This window comes from Rhinolophus hipposideros, assembly GCF_964194185.1.
Source record: "Rhinolophus hipposideros genome assembly, chromosome: 16".
Taxonomy (NCBI): domain Eukaryota; kingdom Metazoa; phylum Chordata; class Mammalia; order Chiroptera; family Rhinolophidae; genus Rhinolophus; species Rhinolophus hipposideros.
In genome coordinates this window covers 22,063,688-22,090,016 of record NC_138062.1, presented here as the reverse complement: position 1 = coordinate 22,090,016, position 26,329 = coordinate 22,063,688, and positions in this window count along the sequence as shown.

Sequence of the window (26,329 nt, the reverse complement as noted above, 5' to 3'; positions counted from 1 at the left end):
TGCATGGCTTTGCACACCTGAAACTAATAAGAAAAAAAGAAAGAAAAAAAATTTCAAATGCCACAACCTGACTCTTTCTGTTTACATATTCTTCATGGATCTCTGGAGCCAACACTCATTAGGGAGAGAAAACACATGTCTTTTTTCCCCCTAAAATTCTTCTGTGAGATTCTTGGTATGGCAGATTTCCTATCATGTTGATCATCTCCTTTCTCTGCCCTCCCAGTTAGAGCAGTGGCTTTCCAAACCAAAATTTCACAAAATATGCTGACATATTCTATTCCATTTCATTTAAAATCATGCTGGTCAAGATCCACTTGATTGATGGACTAAATTGGCTTTACATGCCATGTATGGGTCTCAAGCACATTTTAAAAAACTTGATTAGAATCTCACTCTGGGTTAGAGAAAGTCAACCTGAGATGGATGTAGAATCATTTGAAAATGTTGCCCTTATTTTTTATTTTACATTGGGATTAATTCTTTCCTATTCCAGTAATTGGTCCTGCATGAAGATGTCTGGTATGAGTTTCCTATTGTCCCCAAATGGTGACTAAGATCAAAAGCTGAAGACAAAAGCTATCAAGTATTCCATTTTCTACAGTCACAATTAGGAACAGCTTCCTCACCACATGTTTTCTGTAGCTGCTCCAGGCTTGGCCCTTCTACCACTCCAGCCCCCATACCCTGAATCAACAGAAGAGCAGAAGAGAAGTAGTGTTTATGTAGCACTCGATTGCAGTGTTGACCAAATGCCACATCCCCATGCTATGGAGGAGAGAAGAAGATGATTCTTCCGCTTATTTGAAACCAAAAAAAGTTTCCAGATAATCACTTATAAAGATTTGGGGATGTGTGCAGGAAGGGGAGTATCTTGTTCCCCCACTGGTCCACTTAGAAGCCGATTTGCTGACCTGTCCTTGCGGTCCTGAAATGGAGAAAAGAGAAGCTGAGAGGAAGGGCACTATGGATGGGTCACTAGGAGACCACCATCTGTCCTCCACCCTAGTTCTTAGTTGTTGACAGGTATGGAAGATGGAACCCATAAGTCTGAAAACTGGCTATTGAAGTTAGATGAAATTAGGACCCACGGCCCTTCCTTTCAGGGATCTGACAACAGGAGCCTGAGCAAAGAGGTGATAATCACAGGATTTCTGCTGGTATTAGGTATCAGCCAGAACATGTGGCCAACTGGCAGGTGCCAGCAGGAAGATGTAGCCAATTTTGCAAGAGGTAACCAATGCTTAGGGAAGCTGTGTGGATTTCTCCAGCTTTCAGGGACCACATTTTTGGTCTTTTGGCCAGAAAGTTGGGCTTCTCTTGAAGTTTTTGCTATCTGTACCCAGTAAGTACTTCCCTGATTCAGCCTGCCCTCTAGTCAAAGTCAGGAGATAAATAAGAGGAAAAACATCAAGAAATTCACTGTTATTCACCTTGTTTTAACTTTCTTCTCCAATCTTCCTGCTAGTGTTTACTTTTCAAAGTCTTTAGGTAGTTTCTTTTTGTATCGCATCCAGAGTTCTAAGTTTTAGTCAGTGGGAGAGGTAGGTTGTCATAGGCTTAATCTATTGTCAAAATGGGAAGACCGCCCTCCCCTTTTTCTGATTGAAGACTCTAAAAATTATGGAATAGTTTCTCAGAGCCATTTGATGTTAAATCTGTGTTGGAAGGGTCTCTGTTCAATCTGGGTGCTGAGAGCTGTCATCCTGGTGCAGGAAGAGCCCCACCTTACTATTCTGCTTGGGAACATCTGATAAACACTTGCCTTGGGCAGTGATAGTCTCACAAGCTGGGGCACTGCTGAGGCATCTCCACATGAATTTGCATACAGTGAACTTGGACGTGAGGGTTGGGAATTGGAGCCTGGGTGAAGAGCAGGGCTGAAAGAAAAAGTACAAGGGGGAACTTCATGTTCTGGAGTCAGACGTTTGGGTTCAAATATTCTCACCAGAGAACATGATGTGCTTCTTCTCTAAGAATCCATTTTCTTGTCTCTGATATGGAAATCACTGAATAAGTAATTGAAGAGTGTAAAGAATATTTCAGAAAGGCCCTTGGAATAGAGTTGAAGGAACTTGTGACATTACAAGTTAGGAAGAATGGATGGCATGTAGTATAGGATTGGGCCAAATGGTGTAGGGAGTTGGCAAAGAAGTAGGAAGTGCTCTGGAGAGGTACCCAGGAGACCATGTTCCTGAGAATTAAGGAGGTTAATGGAACGCTCTGTCTGGCTTCCTGCCCAGACAACTGTTCACCCTCACAGCTGGGATCATATAGCTCCTCATGAGGCTTGGCTTGGGCAAGGATCAATCATTTGTCATCAGGGCCGGCCCGGTGGCTCAGGTGGTTGGAGCTCCATGCTCCTAATGCCAAAGGCTGCCGGTTCGATTCCCACATGGGCCAGTGGGCTCTCAACCACAAGGTTGCCGGTTCAACAACTCGACTCCTGCAAGGGATGGTGGGCTCTTCCCCCTGCAACTATGATTGAACACAGCACCTTGAGCTGAGCTGCTGCTGAGCTCCCAGATGGCTCAGTTGGTTGGAGCACGTCCTCTCAACCACAAGGTTGCCGTTTTGACTCGCGCAAGGGATGGTGGGCTGCACCCCCTGCAACTAGCAACTGCAACTGGACCTGGAGCTGAGCTGCGCCCTCCACAACTAAGACTGAAAGGACAACAACTTGTAGCTGAACAGCACCCTCCACAACTACGATTGAAAGGGTAACAACTTGACTTGGAACAACTTGACTTGGAAAAAATTTTTGGAAGTACACACTGTTCCCCAATAAAGTCCTGTTCCCCTTCCCCAATAAAGTCTTAAAAAAATAATAATAATTTGCCATCAGAAAAATGAAAGAATTCCTGCACTGGTGCTAATAATGATAATTTTAACTAACATATATTATTATTATATATATTTTATATGTCAATATATAATATATAATACATATTATATATTATATATATTTTATATATATATAAAAGCTCAGACAATTAAGTTTGCGAACCTTCCACTGTGTAAGTGTACAGTGGAAAGTTCACGAACTTAATTGTCCGACCTTCGTATATGTATATATATTTATACGTATATACATATATAAATATAGATCTATCAATCTATCACTATATAAACACTTTTGATGCAATATCCAATTTAATTCTCACACTATCTATCTGAGTCAAATACTACTGCCCTCATTTTATATAAGAGACCAAGGCTTAGGAAGTTAAGTAAGAGTGTCACATAGCTTGTGTTCAGTACAGGAATCAGAAATGACTTTGGTGGTTTCAAATAGGAAGGGGTTTGATGTTTCTGCACTTTAACTATGAGATACCTAGGTGTAGATTTTTTTGTTGTATATCCTACTTGTTGTTTCCTGAGGTTCCACGTCTGTTATTAATTTTGGAAAATTCTCAGCTATTAACTTCAACTACGTCTTCTGTTTCTTTCTCTCTTTCTTCTCCTTTTGGTATTCCCATTATGCGTACGTTGTAGCCTTTGTAATTGTCCCATATTTCTTGGATATTCTGTTTTGTCTTTTCCTTCTTTTTCCTCTTTGGATTCAATTTTAGAAGTTTATGTTGACAGTTTGAAAACTTGCTGATTCTTTCCTTGTCTGTATCCAGTCTACAGATGAACCCATTAAGGCATTCTTTATTTCTGCTACAATATTTTTGATTTCCAGCATTTTCTTTGGATCTCGCTTAAAGAATCTTTTGGATTCTTTCCTACATTACCCATCATTTTTTGCATGTTGTCCACTTTTTTATTGGACTCCTTAGCATATGAATCATAGTTATTTAAAATTCCTGCTCTGATAATTCCCAAATCTGTGCCAAATTTGAGTCTGCTTCTAATGCTTGTTTTGTCTCTTTAGACTGTGTTTATTGCCTTTTGGCAAGCCTTGTGATATATATATATATATATATATGTATATATATATATATATATAAAGCTGGGCATGATGCATCAGGTTAAAAAAAAAGAGCTGAATAGGTCTTTTAAAAAATTTCAGCCTATTGAGGTGTAATTGACAAATAAAATTGTAAGATATTTAAAGTGAACATTGAGGTTATTTGATATACAGACATATACACAAATAAGCCTTTACAGTGAGGTTTTATGTTAACTTGTCCAGGAGTTAAGCTGGGTTTACTGTTTGCTGTAGCTGTGGTGTCAGAGGCTGAAATTTCCTCTTGTCCTTGCTTTTGTCTCCCCTGTTGTCCTGTTTTGCTAGAGACTCCTGAAGCAGGGTCTGAGGCTTGCTGTTATCTCCACTATGTGCTCCTGTTTTTTTTCATATGCGTCCTATTGAGGTTGGAGAGGTGTAGGGGAGGGTATCAGTCTATAGTCCTGTGATTGGGTCTGTCTTTTAGTGAGCCTGTATGCCTCGCCTGTATCCTTCATGTGTGTTTTTTAGTTCTCTCTTCCCTGCCTTAGATGAGGCAGGAAGGGTAGAGGTAGCTGGAAGTGGGTAGTTCTCTTCTCCTAGGCAAGTTAGGCTTTGGTAAAACCCCAATCCATTAGGCTCTTGTAAAATAGTTTCCCTTGTGGACAGGCCTTATTGAGGATAGCAGAGATCTGTAGGCATATTTCAAAATGTTTACTTTTTCCTCTGTAGGAAGCACTAGAGGATTTTTCTCTGACTGTCACAGTGTGAAATCTTGTGGGGTTCCCATAGGTAAAACTTATGAAAGTGTGAAATCTGCTCCCCACTCTCTAAGACTGGACCCCCTAGAGTTTTTAACTCTCAAGCTAATCTACACTGAGACTCCGTCAATTCCTCAGTTATGGTTCGAAGCTCAATATCAGCTCCAGGTGTGGGCTGCATATCTATTCCTGCTGTGGGCATCCACTGTGATTCCCTGTACTGCCCGTTACTCTAGTTTTGGGGCCAGCAGTTTGCCCTGTGACCTCATTCTCTGATGGACTAAGAAAGTTGTTGACTTTTCAGATTGTTTAGGTTTTTTTCTTATTGTGAGGACAGTGACAGCTTCCAAACTCTTTCCATGTCAAACTGGAAATCAAAAGTCTCCCTGAAAGGGATTTAATACAAGAGATTAGGTACTTATAGGATCTTAGGACAGGCGGAAAGAATGGAAGTTGGTGGCTGCCACTGAACTTTTGGCTTCAAGTTCTCACCACCATAACGGTCATCTCGAAGTCAGAAAGATGTTTCTGCCACCGCCGTAACAGCCTCCACCCCAAAGTTGATCCAACACGAGTGTGGATGATTGCCCCAAACCCTCATGTCACTCTGTCACTCTGACCTGCTTACCCTCCACAGCAGCATCTGAACATCAGGACAATCCTGTCACTAACCCTAAGTCAATAATTACACTTTTGTTTGTGTGTTTGTTCTTGGTTCCAATTTGTCAAGTTTCTTCCTTGTATTATCATTTTAGTGACTGAGTCCCTGTCTTGTTTCCTGATGTCTGATTCGCCCCCTCTCATGCAATCCTGGTCCGTTATCTCTGTTCACCCTGCACAGCATCCTGCCTTTCTCTGACCATTCCTTCCAGTCCTTGGAGAAATTCCCCACAACCCAGAGTGTGTTTGCCAGAATCGCCACCTATGTTTTCCCCCTAAGATTTGTCTGTTTATGACACCCACTTTGAAAAGATTCATGATGTATTAAATGAAAGTATAACGTCATGTATAATCCAAATTTTATGTTTTTGTTAGTGTGTGTGTGCATGCATGTGTGCATTTACACATGGGGGTATGAAGACTGGAATTACACATATCAAAATATTACCAGTGATTATCTCTGTGTGGTTGAATTTTATTTTCCTTTTGACATGGAAACATTTTTTTTGTTTTGAATTTCCATACTGAATACACTTGTACATCACTTATGTGAAAAATGTCAAGGGATACCCTGGGAACAGATTTTGATGTTGATCAGCTTATTTTCTGTGGTTGATAGCCTGGAAACTTTCATTTTTCCCCAGAAGTAAATCAAATAGAGAACCAAGGACAGAAATATGCCGTGTCTTTGGCAATTTCTTTGCCGTGTCGTTCGCAAATATTAAGGCATAATAAGGTCCATCCCCACTCCCGTTTCACTTAAAATATGTAGAACAGAACTGTAGAAACAAACCTGTGAGGTAATTGGAGGCACAGCTCTTACAACATCACCTGTCATTATTCAAAGATTTAAATTTCACAAATGAAATCATTAAACTAGGAAGGGTATCACTGTTTCAGTTTGTAAAACTGCATTATCTCATACATTCTCATTTTGGAATTCTTTAAAAGACATGAAGTTGTTCATAGATTTTACAAGATTGGGAAGCTTACATGCAGTTTATCTCAAGAATTAGAGGGACCCAGTAAGACTGTTTTTGGTAAACTATTCCCTCAGTTCACTTGAAAGTCAGAAAACAATATGATGATAGTCACAATTTCTTGAGCACTTACTATGTGTCAGGAACTGGTCTAAGCATTTTGTAGGTAATGCTATTGTTGCTGCCATTTTTATAGATGAAGAAAATGAAATACAGAAATGTTCAGTATCATACACAAGATAAGATCCTCAGCGTATGGACATATGTTTCTCATCCAGTTCCATAAGCCTGGGAGATACATCAATTATGCTAGCACCAAAGTCCCATAAGCTAAGACTGTGAAGAAAGCACTTAAGAAGTATAGTACTTAGAGGCTGCTCTCAACAAATTGAGTTTCCCCCCTCGGAGGTGAAACCTTTTGCAAAACTGAGCCTTTATAGCTTATCAACAGTGGCTCATCAACAATACCACCCAAGCTGGCAAAATGTTCAATGAGGAGCTTTTGGAGTGAAATACCAGAAATTTCTGTTTTAGCTGGGATATTCTATTTGTTTATTTTTAAAATTACATTGTAGATTCTAGAATTCCATGAATTGTTTTCAATTTGGTCTGTGATATGAACAATAACAGGTACCAGCAGTAGGTGAACGCACAGAAAGTTTTCATTTCAATAAAGTGATGAAAAGAAATGTGCTTCTCAGGCAACTGTAAAAATGATTTCATGCTACTAACAGAAGAACATGTAAGACCCATGATACTCTTTCTCAAAAAAGAAAGACTTTCAAATAGCTAAGATTATTTAGTTTCTAACGCCTTTTTCCCTTCTCTTCCAAAAGGCGCCATTTTGTCATACGCTCTCCAAAGACCATCTATGATTTGGAGCTTCCAGTGGAAGGGCATTAACCATAATCTCAAGCCATTATTGGTTTCTGAGTCAATGATGGTAAGGTTGGTGCAAAAGTAATTACGGTTTAAAAGGTTAAAAATAATTGTAAACACCGCAGCAATTACTTTTGCCCCAACCTAATACATTATGATGAGCATAGACCTGTTTCTTATCATTGTTGCTCTTCCAAAAGAGTTAGAGCAGTGCTGAGTCACAAAATGTGACAGGACATTGAGTTCTCAATTGCTTCCTGACTAAAACCCATGTCATCCGTAGAACTTAAAGCCAACAAAGAAATCCTTGCTGTCATCAGCAGAGTCGAGAAGTTGTACAACCATCTCTGTGGTCATGTCTTTTATTCTGTATTGATTAAGTACCTCTATGGTGATCCTTTTATAAGGATTGTCACAGACCCTTAATTAGGTCACTGTGTAAGAAGCTCTGCAATCTTTTCTTGAGTTCTTATGTCCTCAGACTTGTCTGTGAGAGGGGAGAGTTACTTTAAATACTGATGCCCTGATCGTTTTGCCATAGGGGAGGTTGGATTGTGCTTTGCTATAGTGGCTAAAAATTCTGGCATTTTATAATTATCCTGACTCATTTTTCCCAGGTGACTAAACAGATAATCGCCGTCTCTGTCTTATATTGGGTGTACATGGGATACCTGAGGAGCCTAAAAAATTTAAATAACCATGTGCATGAGTTATCTGCTCTAAAAGATGTCTTGTGTGGGAAAATTACATTGTTTCTCAGTGCCTGGAAGGATTTAATAACAGTTGACTAAGTGAATTCTGAAAGGGGACCTTCACATTACCTTAGTCAAATGATAAGATGTATATCAAAAAATTGTTTCTATGAGAACTTTAGCTAGAACCTATGTCTGGTAGCCTGGCGTTGAGTCAGACTGTAAAATAAATGGTAAGCCATGTAGCTAACTTCTTCAATATTTATTGAGCACCCATTATATATTGGGCTACTTGACATAAGTCATTAATGCATTTATTTTAGGTGATAAAAGAGACCCACGCATCTCGATTATTGCAGAGAAAGGACTTTATTGGGCTTTGGTATACACCTAATAAAAAAGACATAAAATACTGCTAGTTTCATCTCAAACCTATGCAATAAAATCATAGCTCTGAGCCAGGTATGTCAGACACATTTGTTTCTCATAATTCTATATGTTTTATCCCAGTTCAATCATCTTCAAACAAATGGTCACACAAAAGACAGCACGAATTCTAAGACAGTGTTGAATTAGACTTACTAGGTTTTGTTGCTGTTTAGCATGTCTCTGCAAGATTACTTACAGAATTCAGCACAGTTGTCCTAGGTACGAATTCTGGCTCTGTCACCTAATCTGGGCTGACCACTTAATTTCCCTGAACCTCAGTTTCCTCATCTACAAAATGGTGAGAAACCAATGCCACCATAGGTAATGCCTGTAAGTTGGTGGGAAGTCTTTATAATTACAGGCAATCTTTCAACTGGGTTTTAAAGAATGGACTTTCTTCTCTAGGCAAAGAAGAAAGAATATTTCAGGTAGAGGAATTGTCACATGGTGTTGTGTACAAAGACAGTATAACATTTTTAGTTAACACTAAGAGATCATCAGCTGCTCTACTTTGGACTATGCACACCCAAGGGTGTGTGTACACTGCCCTTTAATCACCAGGCTATACTCTAGAAGTGGCTGCTGCAAGGACTTCAGCCATTTTTATCCCTGATCATCACTGCAGGCTTTAAATATATATTTAAATAGAATATATAACTACCTATTATATATACTATTTAAATACATATATAAATATTTGTATATACTGGGGGTGCCAAAAAATGTGCACAAGTGGACACTTTGGTCAACATTGCTCAAGCAGTAGTTCACCGTCATCAGAAGTATCTGGATGCTGATGGTAACCACTTTGAGCACCTCTTATGATTGCAGAAGTCAGACGTGACTTGAATTCATCTTTTGTTATCGGTATCTATTGAGTATTACAATTTTAATACAGTTTTCCTTCCTTAAAATGTGTGTACATTTTTCTGGCACCCTGTGTATAGATCGTAATAAATGTTAGTTATGTGACTTTCTTTGGTGAAATTAGTAACTACTTAATTAGCATAAAGTATATTCAAAATGCATTGTCAGTGGTTAAATTAGTGGTGTTCAAGATATGTGGATTGGCAAATGTAATTTGGAGACGCTCCTACCTCACTTGAACGGGGTATAGAAATTTAGCAAGGTCTTTTTTACTCTAAAGAATAGCACCCCAGATTTGAGCCTCAATCAGTCAGGGTCTAATGGTTTATTCCTGATTCTGGGTTGCCAGAAAGATTCAGTGAGCTGAATCTTGTCACCAGAATTGTCTCATCTGCCTCACGGGAACTTTCAATGTGGATGAAAAGCTCAAACTTCACTAAGTTCATGTTAAATACGTTGTTTCACTGTTTTATGATTGATTACTAATACATGTCTGTTGTGAAAGAATTTGGTCTGAGACTTGCTTTCACTAGAATTAAGTAGCCAGGTTGTGGGGAGTAGCTCACCTACTTCATATGTTGTCTGGGGCTCTTGCTCTCTACCAAAAAGCATCTAAGAGTTGAGGATGAACAAATTGGCTTAGGTTATATTGGAGCTGATATAAGGACATAGAGGCCTGAGAGCACAAGAGGCTCAGGGGATAGAAGCTTGAGGTTTAGTCTGTTTGGAGCATGGGAACATTCTGTGAGGGGAGAATGGTAGTAGGAAAGGAATTTAGAAAGTAAGTTTGGGGCCACCTGGTGGAAAAGCTTTGTATTTCAGTCGCGTAAGCCTTTGCAAAGGAGAAAGAGGTTTTTAAGAAGGGCTTTACCTATGATCAGATCTGTGTTTAGAGAGTCATCTGTGGCTGCCATGCAGCGAAGGAGAGACCAGTTAGACTAGTGGTTCACAAATGATGACCCAAGGGCCAAACGTTGCCTGCAACCTGTTGTGGTACAGCCTGAGAGCTAAGAATGGCTTTTACATTTTTAAGTATGGAGTGGGGGGTGGGGGGAGAGTGTTTCATAACATGTGAAATTGTATGAAATTCAAATTCTAGTCTTCATAAACAAAGTCTTATTGGATCACATCCATGTCCATTAACTTACACATTGTCCATTGCTGCTTTTGTACAACAGTAGAATTGAACAGTAATCACAGGAACTGTACAGCTGGCAAAGCCTAAAATGTCTGCTATCTGGCCCTGTATAGAAAACATTCACTGGCCCTTAAGTTAGACAATGATCGCCATAGTCTATGTGACAGATAATAGGTATGGTGGTGAGGGAGGGGGAAGGGTGCTTCCTGGGTGCAATTATAAAGACTTAGAAATGACTTAAATTTTGGTGATGAGGGAGAGGCTTACTCTTCTTATTTATCTTGTGATGCTATTAAATAAGGAAGAGTATTCGGGAGACGAAATGAGCTGGTGAGTCAAAAGTGGTAGGCAATCATTTGGGTTAGGCGTAGAGGAATCTCATATGTGTTTTGAAGGATGTTGCAGCTGGGGAGACACATTTGGGGTTTGTTGATTTAAGATCTGATTTGAAACGCTTGCAGGGGCAGAACTGAGAGAGAGAGAGTTGGCTTAAAGAGAGAGAAAGTAAATAAGAAGAGATAAGGGCAGAGGCAATCACTCTGAAAATATCAAACATTTTATGATTAGACAGAATGAGACAAACAAAAGAAGGACGAGAATCAGAAGAGGACAGTGTTCCACATAGAAATCAAAGATGAAGGGCTCTTGTTTCAAGGAAGGAATTGCAACAGTGTCAAATGCCACAAGAGTTCAATGAGCTGAAACTGAAATGGGCTTATTGCATTCAATAACTGGCTTGTTATTGGCAGTATTTAGCAGTTTTACTAATGGTGAGGGTTGCCTACTTATTATTTCCGCTCGCAAGTCTCATTGGTACCTCAAAGTCAACATATTCAAATAGGAACTTATCATTTTCCTGACTCCAACATCCCACCACTGAAATCAGTGTTTCCTCTTTCAGTGAAGACGCCATCACCTATCTATCCAGCTGTCTAGCCAGAAACCAGGGGGTCAGGCTGGACATGACCTTAATCTTCACCCCAGATAGCGAATTAATCACCAAGTCACGTTGATTCTATCTCCTTAATATTTCTTCAGTATTGCCCTTCCTCTGTTCCCACTGACATCACTATAATGCAGTTATAGAGTCTCTTGGCTGGGCTCTGATAAGAGCATCTTGACTGTTCTTTTCCATCTGTCCTCTCTTCTCCAATTTATGCTCTACCTGCAGCCAGAGTGATTCTTTTAAAAGCAAGTCTGATTAGGTCATGTGCTACGTCCTCATTGTCTTGAAAGTAAAGTTCAAATCCTTGACATGGCCCATAGACCCTCGTGATTTGTCCATTGCACGTTCCACCAACATAATTTTGTTCCATTTTCCTGAGTCTGTAAAATAAAAGCACACCAGTCCTCTTCCAGTTTCTTGAAAATACCACATTTCTTTCTACCGTGTGGTCTTCTCACTCACTACTCTCTTAGTTTGGAATCTCTACCCACCCTACCCCCTTTATGTAGTTAATTCCTCTGAATTCTTTCTTTATCAAGTAATTTATTGAGGGAAACCTCCAATTCCTCAGCCAAGTCTGGTCTCTTTATCATGTTCTCTCATAGTTCTGGAGCTTCCCCTTAATCAATAGATGTAGGCATTTCTTGGTGTCTGTTTTCTTGAAATCAGGAGCTACATCTATCTGACTCACTGCTGTAACCCCAGTGCCAAGGACAAACAGTGCCTTTTCACTCAATGATTCATTGTGGAATGAACATATGTGGTAGGAATGCAGAGAGAGTGGGTTCCATAAGTTTGGGGTTCAATAAGCTTTCCATAAACTTGGATCCCAAAGGGAAGGAGAATAACTTAGTAATGACAAAAGCAGATTCAAAATACCAAATAGATCATATATATATATATATATATATATATATATATATATATATATATCTCATATATATATATGATAAATCGGGAAGGCTTGAATATATTTGCAGAATAAAGCAAAAGAATTCAATAGGAGGCAAAGTGAAGTTCTGAGAAAGAAATTGAGAGAGGAGATAATTGGTGAAGCAGGGGAGGAGAGGGAACTCAGAAATCAGGTGAAAGTTCCAGCTATAGAAAGGAGGAGAGAACTATCTTCTGATAATACAGGGAAGTACATAGATTAGAGTCACAATGAATAATTGTGGCTATATTAGAGGAAATATATCTGAAAAGTAGGAAGTTGCTATAGGTTGACTTGTGTCCCACCAGAAGATTTGAACTCTGAACCCTCAATACCTGTTAATGTGACCTAATTTGGAAAGAGGGTCTTTGGAGATATAAACATGTTAAGATGAGGTCTTTAAGGTGGACCTTAATCTGATAGGACTGGTCGCCTAATAAGAAGAGGAAAACACTACATGACAAGAGAAGCAGAGATTGGAGTGACACAGTTGCAAGCCATGGGACACTAAGGATTGATGGCCTCCTCCAGAAGGCAAGGAAGGATTATGTGCAGAGTCCCAGAGGGAGGAGCAAGGCCCGGCTGGCACCTTGATCTTGGACATCTAGCCTCTACAACTGTGAGAGAATACATTTCTGTTGTTTTAGGCCACCCAGTTTATGGCCCTTGTTACAGGAATCAAATCCAGATTTATGATCATTTTCTGAGAGTGGTGGAGTATAATGTTAGCTTCGGAACAGTGAGGAAGGTACAGAAGAGTCTCTGTGAGGAAAGACAAAGGAAGCAGATTAAAACCTAGCAAAAAGCTAGGTGAATATTTCCTCAGCCTTCAAAGCCGTGATAAGGTGATTAAAGGAGAACAGAAAATAAAAAATACCATAGGGAACAATGAAAAACACTTAGGTAAATATCACTGTTTAAGCATTAAATTTGTTATGCCCTTCCTGTCAGCCAAATCTAAACAGACATAAGTTGGATACCTTATAAAGAAGTACAATGATTCTCAAAAAGAATGAGTATTTTCTTGGTAATGGTTTCTTTACTTGAAGGATTGTGAATAACACAATAGTAACAAATTCCATGCAAGATGTAGATTCAATTGATATTTAGTATCTACTGGCATCAGACCTCAATGTTATTTCATTTACTTTAATCATTACCTAATATAGGTATTTTGTTCCCTTATTAATAGGAGAAAACTGAGATTTAGAGCTATCACTCAGCTAGTACCGGGGCATCACTGAGTCTTAAAAATCAAGGTCCCCAACACCTAACTCCTGACTTCTAAAACCTTTTAATTCTTTTTACCATATCAGGTTACTAGAAATGTTTTTCAGGTAGGTATTTCTTAAACTGACCTTTAATAATTGCCAAGTGCACAACAATGGAATGTAAATTCAGTGAAGATAGTTCTTCAAGGACCTAAGTACATGCAATATACTTCGTAAATAGCTTTCTGTAGTTCTATTTTGATAAAGAAGACAGTTTAGAATACCTAAAGAGATGAATGGTTAAACTATCTTGCTCAAATATCGCTTCTCTCTGTTGCCTTTTGGCAGAAGCTGTGGAGCAGTCTGTTCGAATTAAATTCTGGCAAAAATCCTAGCGTGCAAACATCAGGCATCATTGTTTGAAGAAAGACTCCCATTTTTTGGCTATCAGAATGCACAAGGCAAGGTGAACGTTTTCTTGAAAGTTGTAAAGGCTGATGTGTCCTTGCCTACATGGAGGGTCATCTCACCTCTATGTCTTAATTAAAAATTCATTAAGTTAAATTAAAAATTCCATATTAGCAATATTAGCTCAGAAATCATGCAATGGATGCTACATTGCGGCTATTTAGAGAAGCATAAACTATCCTAGCCTTGCTGCTATTGCACATCCTACTTTCATTGCTTGATCTGAAGGTCAAGGGCATGAACTTCATAAAAAAAACTCTCCTTCGGGGAATCATTAGAGGAAGTATGCCCCAGTTCATAACCAGTGATCACAGAGGAGGGGGTACAAATGGTGCACAAAGCATACTTGCCCTTCAGTGACCCTGAAAGCTCCCTGTGGCTTCATGTGTCTTTGACCAAGTTTACAGCCTTCCATTGCCCTTTGCGGTTATTGTGAAGCACCCGAGGGAGAAAGATGATCTCAGGTAGCCAGGACCCATACTGTGCAAAATTGTCGAGATCACAATCAACAGTGCGGATTATTTACATGCAGTACCAACTGTGTGATCTTTATCTGTGGGATCGGAACCACATTGACATATATCATCTGGGGCTGCCTTTTGTACCCCATCTCCTAGGAATTAAGATGGGAAGTGATAGGAACATTTGCACTCGGGATGTGGATTGTTTAACAACATATATTCTTTCCAGAATATCTGAAGAGCAGTGCTGGATTACTCAACATTTGATTACATTAGCATATCTAATGAATTATCAAAATAATAGCCATCCAATGCAGGCTTCTGGAAGCCTCTGAAATCTTGGCTGGAGTATGCATATCACCTCAACACTCACAAGAGCCAAAATCATGCTATCAACTACCTTTTCACTGTAACTCTTTTATAATGCAATAAATTGTACCTGAATTTTAAGAGAGAGCCTTGACATTTATTTTACAAATTCATATAACTTTATTTTGCTCTAGGTGGTTTCTTCTTGGTGCTGAGGGTGGGGCAAAGCGTAGATTAATTGGGCGGAGAAAGAGGAGAGTCTGGAATATTTCACTGATATATATCCTAAAATAAAATATATTTATGTACTCTTACATAAAATTCTTGAGATGGCATAAAGAGGAGGTATGACAAAATAAAAAAACGAAAAGTGAGAGAATGTGACAAGTTTCTATCAGAATCAAATAAAAGGATATATCTATTTTGGGATGGGAATTATACAAATGAAACAACAGAATGAGACTATCATCTCTGTTTAATTAATATACGGCATTGCAAATAGCCATCATGAGATGAAAATATTCCATCAAGATTTTTTTTATTGGATTTACTGGGAACGTCTATAAAGAAAACCAATAATTTGGTGGAAATTAATTAGCTTTTCTGTTAACATGAAAATCAGTGAAAGAGAAGAAGTTCACTAGCAATTTAAGGTAAATTTGTTTCATTTTTCACAATGAGAAGTAGGAAAATCATTAAAGAAAAGTATCAAAGGTAGACAAATTTTTCACTATAATCTATTGTGAAAAAAAATTTAATTCTGAGTACATAGCCTTTTGACCTTAATTCCCCTGGCTGGGTTAAAAAAATATGAGCAGGCTAGACTGTCCAGCTGATAACTTGGGGGAAGGAATGCTGTTATTTTTAACTAGGCAAATACTTACAGTCATCTGTTTTGAACAAAGAAGACTGATAGTCCTGTTCTGCATTTTCCCTGCGTCTGGAGTCTGAACTTGGCTGACTCCAAATTAGGAAGAAACACCCTTGACATCGACACAACTTTAGAATCAGTCCCTGTGAGCTATAACATTTAAGTTTTCTCTTACAATAATAAGGCATTGACACATTTTCCAAGAACAAATGAAGGAATAAGACTCCAAAGAGTTGTCTGATGAAAGGGACTCAGTCTGGATAAGTATTTTCAGTAAATCACTAAATGATGGCACAAATGACAAACTCAGAAATCTCAAATTGAGCAAACACCCAGCTCTGCAGCAAGAACTAACTGCCCTGCATCACATGCCGGTGTTTAAAAGAATGCTATAAAATAGTCAGTTGTTATGAAAGTTCATTGTTCATGTCTGATTGCTTATGTTTTATTTTCAGAGATCTACAGTTTGAATTGGTAGTTTCAACAAAGAGAAAAAATATTCAGTTGTCTTTTATTTATTTATTTTTTTTGAGATAGTTCATACTCAGAGTCTAAATTTATACAAATATAGCCTACGACCTTTAGCTTAACGTTGTCAGGAAAACCTATTTATTTCACTGCACCACATTTAGGTGTATCAAGGCCAGGCTGCATTTTGATAAGTGCTATGGACTGAACTGTGTCACTCCAAAATTTATATGTTGAAGCCATAACCCCTAATGTGACTATATTTTGAGACAGAGTCTTCAGGAGGTGATTAAGTTTAAATAAAGTCCTAAGTGTGGGGCCCTAATCTCAGACGATTGTGGCCTTAGAAGAGATCACTCTCGCTCCATCATGTAAGAGCATGGAAGAAGGTGGCCACCTGCAGGCCAGGAAGAACGTGGTCATCAGAAAGCAATTCGGCCAGTACCTCTGATCTTGGACTTCCAAGCCTCTTGAAATGCAAGAAACACATTTCTGTTGTTTAAGCCACCCAGTCTACGATATTTTGTTGTGGCAGCCCAAGCTGCTGAAGGCAGTAAGACTCGGCTACATCGGATTGCCCCCTTTTCCTAAGACATGATCCTACAGGGCTTTCATTTAGAGTGTGGCATTAACACCGAAGGAGACAATGGGAAAGTCAGCTCTGCGTGTAAGAGATTTTAGATCTAGATTTGTAAGTTCTTGAGTCATGCAACTTCAGCATTGGTGCAGTCTTAAATGCTGAACTCTGCGTTTGAGGCTCCTGAAATTTCTAATTTTTGCCATTCCAATCCTGGAGCCACTGCCAACAGTGTGCCATTTTCTTGGCCCACAGCATAGCTCTGCCTGGGCTAAACCCCAAATCTCAGTGTCCAGCTCCATCCCGAATTAGTAAATGTCCTCAGGACAAAGGAGGCTCAGATCCTTAGCTCACCTCTGCGAGCACCTGCCCTCTCCAGAACTTTTATTCCTTGAGTTTCCCTTACTTCTGAAGTTCACGGATGTTTTAAAAAGTTATTAGTTTTGTATTTTATCTGCCTTTTCTCGTTGATCTTGGCAGGAGAATGGGCCTGCCTCAAACTATTCCATTCAATTCTACCCACATGCAGTTCCCTTTCAATCTTATTTCATTATGGGTTCAAAAAGTCTTAGAGTGTAGTTCCTTCATGGCCACCAGACATGGACCAGAGCTAGAAGAAGTAGAGTCTGATGAAAGAGCACAGGACCTGAAGTCTGGCAAACCGGAGTCCTCATTCTGGCTCTCCTACTTCTCTGTGGGGACAATAGTGGGGACAATAGATAACTGTCATGCAAAGGTTGGAAGTCCTAGTTTGGGAAGCACATCTCCTTGTTCAAAGTAAGAGCCAAACAATTATTTGTTGAACATATAAATTATTCAGTTATAAAAAAACCCAATAGTTTATTCAGGGATAATATCAATAGCTTTTTTAACCTGTTTATTTGATAATACTTTTCATTTGGACAATGATCCACTTGGTACTGATAAACGTTTGGGAGATTGTACAGGTCTGGGGATTATAGAGGAAGTGGGGTCAGGAATATTTCCTCATCAAATACAAGACCTTGACTTCTATTTACCATTTTTGGTCACCAAATACATTTGTGTATTCTTTCTGATTATAGGGTGATGCAATAGGAATGTAAATTAACATGATGGGGCAGTATGTAGCTGGATTCAGAGTGGAAGCCAGATGGCTTTAATCCTGAAAGATTAAAACCTAAAACAACAGTAAGTAAAAAAACTTTTAAAAAAAGTGCTCATACCATATAGACACTTAATCACAATATGAGAGTTTAACATTCAGAGGATAGATACAAGTATACTTCAACTGACTAGGAAAATAATCTCCAAAGCTTTATCAGTTGCTACATAGACTGTTAAAACAATAAAATAACGTTTAATGAATTTTTATAATATTGGTATTGGTATTATGCTACCCATTTTCTGAACGTTATCTCAGTTATTCCTCATAGAAACAACAGTACTTCTGTGAGATAGGTCCTGTTGGTGTCCCGTTACATAGATGGGACACTGAAATGATAAATGTTTGAGAACGAGCCCAAAGACACATGGACAATATTGGAGGGGGGCATGTATTTATTTAACCCAAATCTGGCTTTCTCCTGGTTTCCTTACTAATAGGCCCTGCTGCAGTAGTTCCTGCTGCAGTAGTTCTCTTTTAAAAACAAATATCATGTAATGTCATGTAATGAAATTCACAGAAAATATAACCTCTCTACACACATAAAAAAGATTCCTTGGCTTTCATATAAAGGAGATATTCAAGGACAGTAATTTTTAATGAAATACTATGTATTTCAATATGTAAATGTGTTGACTCGATTGCACTGGAAGACATCACACACTGGTCAGATGCGTACACCTGTCTGTAGAATATTCATGCACGTGTCAACAATAAAAGCAGAAAGGTACTGGTGTGGCATGTCAGTAACTCAAATACCAGCTGTGGCACTGCCATTAGTCAAAGGATTTTTGCAAAAGGGTTAAACATTTTTGGTAAAGATTCAAATTAAACAAAGCCCAGTATTCCTTCTATTTACACTCATGTTGTATTTCTGGAAAATTCAGTTTACATAGAAACATGCAAAAGATTTTGTGTTGACATGTAAAACATGAGATAGTTATAAGCAGGCTGTTCCCATTTGTGAATGACCCGCGAGACATTGGAAAGTCACGAGGAGTGAAGAGTAAGGTTTTCTTGTACAGGAGGTGCCACTCCTGGAGGGATGCCTAGGATATTGAGTGCAAATCCTGGCCTTCACTCATTAACGTCAGCAGCACCCTCCAAATCATTGTGGAATCCACAAAAACACCTCAAGTTTCTAAATTGCCCACGAGGGTGGTCCTGTCCCAGGTGAGAACTACTGCTCTATTGAGTGCTCAAAAGAAACTAGCAGTGCAAAACCAAGGTAAATTATGTAGTGCTAGCTGAGCCGATGGAATATGGGACAGAACTTTAATAGTGTAATTAATTATTGAGTGGTATTTAAAAGTAGAAATAAAAATAAGGTCTAGAAAGAAGGACATTTTTGGAATGAATAATAAGTACTTTCAGAAAAGACTCAAGGAAGACCTCTTACCCTGCCCCCATCACTGGGTCAGGTTCTCTTTTAATATCCTGTCACAGCCTTCTGGGCGTTTTATAATACTCATGACAATTGCCATTAAGTAGGTAATTGTCTAGGGCTTATTTAATATCTGTCTCTCCCATTAGAAGGTAAGTTTCAATAGCTATATTGTTTACAAATATATATACACACATATATATATATATATATATATATATATATATATATATATATATATATATATATACATACAGGCTGCTTTGTGTATAGTAGGGATTCAATAAATATTTGTGAAATGAATATTTTGCAACACTTGTTTAAAGGTTTTGTAGGATTCTGAGAAGTTTGACTGACATGGTCTTGATTTTGGTAAATATATTTGAAGTCTACAGACTGATTTGTATGTATTATGATTCTCATTCTAGCAAGCTGTTTGAATGCTGACAAATTAAACACTACACATTTAGCAGTGGTTTTGCAAGCATAACTCTAGTGCCACCTTCTGCCAGGCAGAGAAATATGCTTAGGTTGTTTGCATTCTTAGAACCTGGATTTGATGCTCAAACAGTTCTTCATGCTGTAAAATCAATTGGACATTTTAAAAATGTTAAAATAATGGGGCTCTATAAATTCCCATTCAAAAATGAAAATTTGGGGCAATCAATAAATAATGTTGATGGGAGTGAATCAAATTTCTATAGATTCAATGACTGAGACAGAGTTTTAGAGAAGAGAGAAGATTTAGGTTTTTTTTTGTTCGTTTATTTTTTTATTTTTGTCTTATTGATTCCATGTCATTGTGCATAGGTTTCAAATCTAATTATTATAAAAATTCTCCAATAAGTATGAAAGAATATATATAGGTACCTGCTACAAGAAAGCAGCGTTGTGAGTAGACTTCTCACTGAAGTTAAAAGAATAGCTCTCCATGCAAAGAACAGTTTCAACCCCAGTATCTCTGAAAATATTTGATCAGAAGTTTTGCAAATCAATGAAGTCATTTACCGATAATAAAACAAAGTAGATATTTCTATATACATTTTCTTGGTTAACCAGGCAAATTGAACTGCCCATTTTATCTGGTAATAAAATATCTTCTTTCTGTATGTAACTTTTAAAAATTTATTGTAATCTGTATATTATTATGCATTATGTGAATAACCAATAATATCCCAAGACATTAATGGGGTTGAATAATGGTCTGTGATACTATTACACAGCAGATGTCTTTGGGCTACACTAATGGATGAATAGTTTTAAATTTTACTCCCAACAGAAAGGAAGAGTCTGTTCCAATGGAAGGAGGGTGAAAACCTTCTTCTCATATAGAAGCATAGTACAAAGACTGGCAAATGTTTCCTTTAAAATATCAGTTAGTAAATATTTTAGACTCTGCAGGACATATGATCTCCATCACAACTACTCAGCTCGGATTTTATAACTTGAAAGCAGTCATAGTCGATGTATAAACCCATGAGCATGGTTGTGTCCTAATAAAACTTTATTTACAAAAAGAAACAGTGGGCTGGATTTGACTTAGATCATTGAGTTGCCAACTCTTGCCATAGATCACTGAGACTGCAGCTTCAGAATGGAAAACTCTGCTCTCATAGGGAGAACCAGAGTGCTTGCTCCAGGAAGACAGCTCCAGAACCTGGCATGGCAGAGAGGGAGGAAGCAGGGCTTTCACAATGCTGGCAGCAGCTCCAGACTGCACTGAGATGGAGTAGATAAGCAAAGACTAAGATACCACTGGACTTAAACACAAAACCTGAAACCATAAAACTCCTATGAGAAAACACAGGTAGTAAACTCTTTGACATCACTCTTAATATTTTTGTTGCCCTCGGCAAGGGCAACAAAAACAAAAATAAACAAACAGGACTACATTCAACTAAAATGCTTTTGAACAGCATAGGAAACCATCAACACAATGAAAAGACAACATACAGAATGGAAGGCAGTATGTGCAAATGATATATCCCAAAGGGGTAAATATATACTCAAAATCAGAAAAAAAAACACATAACCTGAATAAAAAACGAGCAGTGGACCTCAATAGACATTTCTCCAAAGAAGAAGACATACAGATGGCCAAAAGACGTATGAAAAGATGCTCAACATCTCTAATCAGCAGGGAATTGCAAATCAAAACCACGAGATATCGTCTCATACCTGTCAGAATGGCTATTATAAAAAGTCAACAAATAACAGGTGTTGGTGAGGATGTGTAGCAAAGGGAACCCTCATGTACTGTTGGTAGGATTGTAATTTATGTAGACAGTATGGAAAACTATATAGAGGTTCCTCAACAAATTAAAAATAGAACTACCATACAACCTAGCAATTCCACTTCTGGGTATTTACGAATCTGAAGAAAATGAAAACACTCATTCACAAAGATAGGCACATCCCTATGATCACTGAAGCATTATTTACCATAGTCAAGATGTGGAAGCAACCTAGGTGGCCATCGATAGTATTACTCAGCCATAAAAAATGAAATCTTGCATTTGCAACAACAAGGATAGAGCTAAAAACAGACTCACAGATACAGAGAAAAAACTGATGTTCGCCAGAGGGTGGGTGGGGGTGGGGTGGGTGAGTAGAAAGATGGGTAAAAAAGGTGAAGGGGAATAAGAGATACAAACTTCCAGTTATAAAATAAATAAGACACGGGAATGTCATGTACACTATAGGGAATATAGCCAACAGTATGGAAATAACTTTGTATAGTAACAGAAGTTAAGTTTCTAGACTTATCATGGCGATTGCATCGTAAAGTATATAAATGTCAAATCACTATGTTATACCCCTGAAACTAATATAATTATATGTCAAATATACTTTAATAAAAGCAAAACAAGAAAAACTAAAACTGCAAAAGACACAGATGAGCAAACATGGAATGCAGAAGCCAAGGAGTCAGCCAAAAAGTGCTAACAGAGAGAGTGTAAAAATACAACCCACAAACCTCTGTAGGCGTAGGGAGGAGCAGCCTTCTTTGTTGTTAGTCTCTAGGGACAGTCTCATATACCTGGGACACAGCTACTATCAGGCCTCTTTTCAGACCTTTCTCAGAATAGGTTCCCGATATTTGGTTCGGAAAATGTGGTCGTTATTCATTCATTCAACACATACCGTGAGTCGACTGTGTCAGGCAGTGTTCTGCCTGACAGTGCATATCTCAGGCACTGGAGATGTTTTAGGAGCAAACACCTGTCCCATCTGCAGTGCAGGTTAGACAATGAGCAGATAAGCAAGTAAATAGGCAGTAGAGCCATTCTCAATCTTTTTTACCTCAGTGAACCCTTGAAATAATTTTCAGGTCTCCGGGAACCTCTGCATAAACATTATATCTGCATGCAGCTCATGGTACATTGCGAGGGTCAGTAACTTGTAGATATGACAATCCAAAAATAATTGTCAATGATTTCTGAAATAGAGAATGCTGTTTTCCCATGGATCTGTTCATTATGGTCAGCCTATTAGCCTCTTTTTTTTTTTTTTTTTTTTTTTTGGTATGGTTTCCCCTCTTCACAAAGCAAATCAGCAGTGCTTTGTGTAGGTAGTGGAAACTCAGTTTTTCTTTTCTATTAAAAAAAATTATCTATTTAATTGTGTGTGTGTTTGTGTGTGTGTGTGTGTGTGTGTGTTACTAACCTTATCCCATTAGTTTCCAATTGCTGCTGTAACAAATTACTCAAATCAAGTGGCTTAAAACAACACAAATTTATCATCTTACTGTTTTGGAGATCAGAATTCCAAAATGGGTCGGCAGCGCAGTATTCCTTTTGTTCGTTCTAGGGAACAATCCTTTCCAGCTTCTAGAAGAGAGGAAATTTTAAATCAATCAATCAAGCACATTTCCCAGAATGGAAGGATATAAAATTCCAGATTGAAAGTATCTGCTAAGTACCCAGCACATTAATGAGAAAGAGACTTCAAAAACAAAACAAAACAAAGCAAAAAAAACACACACATCATTTTGAAACTTTGGGTAGAGAAGATCCTTAAAATATCTAGGGAGAAAATAAAAGTCATATATAAAGGATCAGAATTTAGAATGGTATTGGATTTCTCAAGAGCAACCCCTAAATCTAAAAAGCAATGAGAAATGGCTGGCTTCAACATTCTGAGTAAAAGTTATTTCCACTATTAAATTCAAGAATCACCAACTTATTTTTTGTCTAACGATGGTTATAATAAAGTCATGTATTTTACAAGCAAGTTTTAAAAAATATTAACCTTCCATGTATCCTGTATCAGGAAGCTTCTGGAAATATGTCCCACCAAAAGAAGGAAATAAATAAAAAGAAAGAAAGATGTGAGATATGGGAAAAAGGAGCAACAGCATAGAACCCTGGAAGTGCAAGGAATTCCTAGGATGATAGTGAACAGATGTCCCAACATGACAGCTGTGCAGTAGGCTGAAAGTACAAATCCAGATTTGAGTGAAAGAACAGTGGATTCCAGGACAAATATGGCTAAGAAAAAAAAAAAACGAAACCGACAGATTGATTAATGTTTTTATTACATTGAAAGAAATTTTACAGTTCTGCTGGAGAATTTTAAAGAGGAATTAGATAGAAAAAGAATTACATAAATAAAAGAATTACATAGAAATAGACCCCTTCCAAAAACAGAACTCTGAGGCAATTATTAACTCTAGGAAAAACAAAAGGCTGCATCTTAAAGAGAGTGTAATCATTGCATACCATAAGACTCATATCTGAACAACATTCACATACCCATAAAATATTGACTCAGTAAAAAATTGTGCTATTCTAGGAAGATGGCAGAAGGGAAGAAAAGTATATGTATATGTATATGTGTATGTTTGTGCATGTGTATGTGTGTGTAGTGGTAGTATAAATATAAAATCAAACTTACCATTTTAACCATTTTGATTGTACAATTTAGTGGCATTAACTACTTTCACATTGATGTGCAGCCATCACTTCCATCTCCAGAATTTTTAAATCTTTCCTAACTAGAACTCAGTGTGCATTAAACAATAAGTCCCCATTCCTCTCTACTCTCAATCCTGACAACCACCATTCAACTTTCTGTCTCTCTGAGTTTGACTACTCTAGGTACCTCATGTAAGTGGAATCATACAGTATTTGTCCTTTTGCGTCTGGCTTATTTTACTTACCATAATGTCTTCAAGTTCATCCATGTTGTAACATGAGACAGAATTTCTTTCCTTTTTAAGACTGAATAATATTCCATTGTGTATATATATCACATTTTGTTTATCTATTCATCCACTGATGGACATTTGGGTTGCTTAAACCTTTGGCTGTGTGAAAAACACAGCTATGAATGTGGGTATAAAAACAATTCTTTGAATCCCTGCTTTTTAATTCTTTTGGATATATACTCAGAAGTGGACATATACTCAGAAGGGTCTAAATTCATTATTTTGCATGTACTCTTTCACTGTTTAAAGTATATATGTTTTACTTTATTAGGAACAAAAAACCATAAATTTAAAAAAGAAAAAAGCAGTGTATTATTTTTAGATATGTATAGTGTATAGGTACATGTCATGACTTGAAATGCATGTTATTTGCTATGACATCTTTCTGTTGTATAGTCCTTAGATTATTGTGGAGCTGGTCATAGTAAAGCTTTAGGTAAGGTATTTAATATTTGAAATCCTTACCTTAAAGATTTTACTTATCACTTAAAAAATTGACAATCTAAAACTTTTCTGTTTTGGAAGTAAAGGTACTTAGGCAAAAAAGAAAACTGTTCCCTACACCTCACTCTTAAAAATGTTCTTAGATTTTTCCATATAATTATAATTCTCAAACAAGAGTGTGGGATGAGGAATTGGGAAAGAGGAGGAGGATGAAGAAAGTGGGAGGGAATTAAATGCTGGTATAGAAATCACTATTCCCTGTACTTCAAGAGGGATTGAGTTCTCTATCTTAAATGATTTTCCAGAAAGGAAAATTATTTAAATTTTGTTTGCAAAAGTAACTCTAATGTTTTTTAATGTAATTGCCTATCAAGAAGCCAATGAAATGTATATTTTAGGCCCCCCCAAATTGGTGTTGTTTCCACTATGTCAGTGGCAGAACACAGGACATTTCAAGTAAGTCTTTTTTTAATGCAAAATTTTATTGCAAAACTTTATGCCTAAAATCTAGACAATTACACTCCAGGATTTCAACTAATGAATACCACATGTTGGACTCAATAACTTCAGCTGCAGGGTGGAGAATACTGTGTTAAAGCCATTCAGATAATAAATAGCTATCTAGGTCCATTTCGGCTGGAGCAAGTCAACTGTATTGAATGTGAGTGAAACATTAATTCTTTATAAGAGTATACTCAATTGGCAGACACTTTGACATGTAATATACATTAGTTCACCATTCCGCCCCTATGGAATCATTTCGTCCTTTGCTTGAGCCTGTACTTATGTGCATGCCTATCTCCAATCTCCTGAATCTGTCTTTTGGGTATCCCTTACATGTACTTACAAAACATACATTTTTAAACAGACACATGAATGAGAACGGTTCTAGTTTTTTGAAAGTGTTAGTGTGTCATTACTTCTGTTTGTTCTGAAAATATCACATGGCTCTCTTCCTCCCCTGGGAGTGTCTCTGGGCTCCCCTTTCCTATCCTTGGGACTTTGACAACGTTCACCTCTTCCTTTTTTAAAGTCTTATACAAACATAGGAAAGAGAATATTACATGTTAGTAAAGGACACAAAGGACACCTGGGGCTTGTTTTGGCTCTAGAATTAATTTTTTTTTTTTTTTTTTTCAAAAAACGAACAGGGAGAGGCAGATCTTTCTCAGAGAGGGCTGCCCCGCTGTAGGGGTTATTCTCCTGGGACAAAGTCTTGCTTTTGAAAGCCAGCCTTGGGAAGCAGCAACAGGAAATGCAGAAAGGAATAAATCTGTCAGACTCATTTTCCTTTCTGTTTTACAGTGGAGTTGTTTTTGTTTTCTTCCCCCTCCTCTTGGATGGAAGCCAGATTTCCCTGAGGCTGGTATGAATCTCTTAACCAGAAAAGCACCAGAAGACAATGGATACTCTCCATATTCTGGCTTGACACTTATTTTTCTCTAACCATACTGATGAGGGGGAATTGCAGACTTTCAAAATATAGTTACTACCTTATACAGCATTTCTACCATACTTTTTACCATGTTATTGTAAGCTAATTTCATTTCGTTCAAATTTTGAAATATGTATAATGCATATCAAATGATTTATATTTATATACAATTGTAT